Genomic DNA, 5,000 nt, shown 5'->3' with positions numbered 1-5,000 from the left:
GCAACATCAACAAACCGTATCTACTCCGTACCCACTTTAGTCATGAGAAACAGCCGTCCGTTCGTCCGGCAATTCACCGTTCGTCCGGTAATCCCCCGTGTACGACACCCACCGACAACAACTCCCACTAAGCCTCCACTATAGCCCCTTATTACTGGATATTCCCTTTAGTCCGCCCTGTAATCTGAGCCTCCCGGGGTTTTAGTTAGGAGGGGAGGTTGTGTGAGTGTGTGTGTGTGTGTGTGTGTGTGTGTGTGTGTGTGTGTGTGAGTGGTTGGCTATTCTTACCAATTATAATCTTTCCTGCAAACGATGCCTCTTCCCCGCCTTCCTTCCCAGCCCAGCCAGCTCCTCCCTCGGCCACTTCAGCGACAAACCTACACACAACCCTCGGCCTGGTAAACTGTGCTGGGGCGATGACCGGAAAAGAAACGAGGGAGAGGAAGCGGAAGCGGAGGAGGTTGTAACAGGCTTACAGGATCACTAATTCAGACTCGGTCCCTTAGGAGATGAAGGAGATGGTGGTAGAGGAATAGTAGGAGAAGGAGGAAGGGAAGGAAGAGGAGGAGGAGGATGTTGTATGTAGGTGTAATTTGACTACGAGAGGCTTGCAGTAGTTGGAATAAAAGGTAACTGAAGAAGAGTTGACTAATGAGAGCGTTGTCTGAAAAAGCGCAGAGTGAAAGAATAGCAATGATTGAGCGTGAGAAAGCCATACACGTGAATTCATAGACGAAATAACATTGATGATTCAGAAAATATGAATGCTTGAGCAGGCGGAGAAAGAGATACAAAATAGCCAACGAAGATTGTGGGCGATGAAAGCGAACTATGAGTGGCAAAGAGTGATCGTGTAACAGCCATAGACGCGTGAACGATTGGCTTTGATAGTTGAGTGAATATAGATGCGGGAACAGGCGGGAAAGAAACACTAGTCAGTCAGTGAAGAGAATGGGAGACGAGATACAGGTTACTAGAATGTGAAAAAAAACTAAACAGCGGTCACAAAATCTCCCCACCCACAAGAAGATGATGTTAGTCAGTTAGTTAGGAAGGAGAGAGGTTAGTTAGTTAGTTAGCGAAGAGAATGGAAGACGAAATACAGCCAACCAGAAAGGGAAAAAAACAAAATAAACACAAAACAGCCGTCACAAAGCCTCCCAAGTAACTCCCTTCATAACCTCCCCACCCAGAAGAAGATATTAGTCAGTTAGTTAGGAAGGAGACATGTTAGTTAGTTAGTTAGCGAAGAGAATGGACGACGAGACAGAAAAGAAAAAAACTATAACCAGAAACTAAACATCGGTCACAAAATCTCCCAAGTAACTACCTTCCCTTCACCTCCCCGCCCAGAATAAGATATTAGTTAGTCAGTTGGAAATAAGAGAAGTATATTTAGCTAGTTACTGAAGAAAATGGACGACGAGAGAGAGAACTAGAATGGGAACAAATTACATCAAAGAAACAAAACTTCACTCACAAATCTCCCACGTAACTCCTTTCCCTTACTTCACCTTCACCTCCCAACCCCAGCAGGACAAGGAAAGAGTCTCACACATGCATAGTGGGCCTGGCTGGCATGGTAAAGAAGGCCTGGGCTAGAGGATTTACGTGCTCTGGCGGCGACGGAGCGAGGGCGGCCGAGCTGATGTATGAAAAGAGAAAAATAATTGCCTAATCACTCATCCTGCCGCGGCTGAAAGTAACGGATAGAACACTGGACCGGGCTGGGCTGGTGAGGGATAGGGTGAGGGGGTAGGAGAGAGGGGAGAGAGGGAGAGAGAGGGATGTGTGTGTGAGAGAGAGAGAGAGTGTTCGGGTGATGAAATATATACAGATAGGTAGGTATTGTGCCTGTGTGATATGTAGAGATAGATAGATAGACAGACAAAATAAAACTACTTAGATACTGTAAGCTAAAAAACGAAAAAAAGGGAAGGAAATAACGAAAGAATAATATAAAAATAACCTTACCATCAAAAGCAAAAACACGAGGAAAGAAAGAAAAGAAAGAACGAAAGAAGGAAGGAAGAAAGAGAAACAAATAGGAGACGGAGAAAAAAAAACAGAACTCAAGAATAACGTAACAAAATAAAATTAAACAAAAAGACGAAAGAAGGAAGAGAGGAAGAAAGAAACGAAGAGAGAAAGAAAGAAAGGAAAGAGAGTACGGAAGGAACGAAGGAAGAAAGATAGGCAAAAACAGGCGATAACAATGACTCTAAGGAACGAGAAGAACGCCTCGCCATCAATGTTACTCTCGCTAAAGGGAGATGCAGGGTCTGAACGGCAACGCGTGTGGGAAACTTTACAGGGATTCAGAAACTGCGCGTAAGAATGATGAATGGAAATGAATACGCCATTCCGTTTATCAAGGGGATGAGGAGGAGGAGGAGGAGGAGCAGGAGGAGGAGGAGAAGAATGGATAAGGAAGCGCAGGTGTGTGTGTGTGTGTGTGTGTGTGTGTGTGTGTGGTGGGGAAGAAAAGGAAGTGGAAGAGGAAGAGGAGGAGGAGGAGAAGAATGGATAGGGAAGTGCAGCCGTGTGTGTGTATGTGGTGGGGAAGAAAAGGAAGTGGAAGAGGAAGAGGAGGAGGAGGAGGAGGAGGAAGGAAGAGTAGGAGAATAGGGACAAAGGAAACAGTAAATAAAAGAGAAGATAAAGAAGAAAAAGAGTAGACGAATGGAAGAATAGAAAGAGAATCAAGAATAACAAGAGAAAGGGTAAAAAAGGGAAACAGTACATGGAAGAGAAAGAGGAGAAAGGGGAAAAAAGGAGAATGGGGAAATAGGGAAACAGTAAATGGAGGAATAAGGGGAGAAAGAGGAGGAAGAACAAGATAGTGGAGAAAAAGGGAGACAGTATATGGAAGAGAAAGTAGAATATAAGGAAGAAAAAGAGGAATAGGAAAAGAACAATAAATGGAAGAGGAAGAGAAGAAGGAGGAGGAGGAAGAACAGGACAAGGAAAATTAAATAAAGTAAATGGAGAAGTAAGAGAAGTAAGAGGAGGAAGAAAAATAATAGGATACGAAGAAGGGAGACACAGTATATTAACACACACACAGAAAGCAACGTCGACGAGGAGCCACAAAAAACGAAAGGCTGAAAAAACATCAACGTTAAGTACATCATAATTACGTTGTGTTGGTTGCATTAACATTTGTAACACACACACACACATATATATAATGGAAGCGCTGTGTGTGTGTGTGGTGGGGGGGGGGGGAGGATGGGAGGCGGGGAGAGGGGGAAAGATTTAAGTGTGTCTGTGTGTGTGTCTGTGTGTGTGCTACTGACAAAGAGAGCAGTGTAGCAACACACACACACACACACACACACACACACACACACACACACACACACACACACACACACACACACACACACACACAGTTGCATTATCAAAGGCTTCAACACACCAAGGGAAGCTAGGCAGGCACTGTACTCGCACGTATTTTTTCTTTAATAAGGCAAGAGAGAAATTCCCCACGCCAGCACCATGATGAACAGCAACACTCACTCTCTCTCTCTCTCTCTCTCTCTCTCTCTCTCTCTCTCTCTCTCTCTCTCTCTCTCTCTCTCTCTCTCTCTCTCTCTCTCTCTCTCTCTCTCTCTCTCTCTCTCTCTCTCTCTCTCTCTCTCTCTCTCTCTCTCTCTCTCTCTCTCTCTCTCTCTCTCTCTCTCTCTCTCTCTCTCTCTCTCTCTCTCTCTTTGAGCCTGAGGTTATTGTTGCCTCCTTAGACTTCACTTTTACGGGGCTGTGAGTGAATGTCCCTAAACCAGGTACTGGCGTAGGCAGGATTGTTTAAGTGACGCCTATTGAGGCACATGCCGTGATTCCCGTCAACCTACCCTAACCTAATAAAACCCCATAAAGTCACTATAGGTCTTGACTCAGGAAATTCATATATGCTTCCCTACTAATGAGACTTTCTATACAACAAGGTGAGGCCATTTTTTGTTATTTTGTTATTACCACCGAGGTCATACAACTATCCATGAACATGCCTAAAACTCCTACGAAAGCCTTGTCAAATATGTGTGCCTGGGCGCCGAGGTGTTTAAGAATGCGAGACTTACGGGCCGGGTGACAGACAGCCTCCGGACTCTGCCTGACTCAGCAGGTGGGTCGAGAGGCGCCTTTGAGGACCTTGCTGTGGAGGAGCTCATTACTGGCAGCGGGAAAATACGATGAAGCTGCACACGCCACGCCGAGCACGCCACGCAAAAGCGGTTACAGCACCACACGCCTACCGCAAGACACCCACCAACAGCATGCTGCCCACAGAGTTTACATGCTTACCTTTATACCTATCTCTGTACCTATTGATTTGCGTATCTGTCTGCCTACTTACCAACCTATCTGTGAACCTGTTATTGTGTGAGGAAGGGAGAACGGAGGAGGAGAACAGGAGGAAGAGAAGGAAGGAGAAGAAGGAATGTGTTGAAAATGATAGACTGAGTGAAGAAGTGTTGTCTGAAGATGATGGAAAAGAAGAAATGATGGCTAAAAGAGAATGGAGGAGAGAGAATTAGAGGATGAGGATGAGGAGGAAGGGATGTATGGGTGAAGTGAAAAAATGTTTGGAAAGGATAAGGAAGGGAAGTAGAGAGTGTAACAAGTACGTCCTCTCTTCTCCTCCTCCTCTTCCTTCTCCTCCTCCAATCCTTTATCCTCTCTAGTGACCTTACCATACCTTACCTTACCTTACCTTACCTCTCTGTTGATCTGTTGGCCTGTCTGTCTATCTCCCTCCCTGCCTGCTAACCTGCCTATCTACCTACTTATTCTCTTCTCCTCGTCCTCCTTCTCTCCCTCCACTCCTTCATCCTCCCTAGTGACCTTACCATACCTTACCTTACCTTACCTTACCTCTCTGTTTATCTGTTGGCCTGTCTGTCTGTCTCCCCCACTGCCTGCTAACCTGCCTATCTACCTACTTACTCTCTTCTCCTCTTCCTCCTCCTCTCCCTCCAATCCTTCATCCTCCCTAGTGA

The sequence above is a fragment of the Eriocheir sinensis genome, unplaced genomic scaffold, assembly GCF_024679095.1.
Source record: "Eriocheir sinensis breed Jianghai 21 unplaced genomic scaffold, ASM2467909v1 Scaffold1038, whole genome shotgun sequence".
NCBI classification, from domain to species: domain Eukaryota; kingdom Metazoa; phylum Arthropoda; class Malacostraca; order Decapoda; family Varunidae; genus Eriocheir; species Eriocheir sinensis.
Note: the sequence above shows the minus strand (reverse complement) of the source record.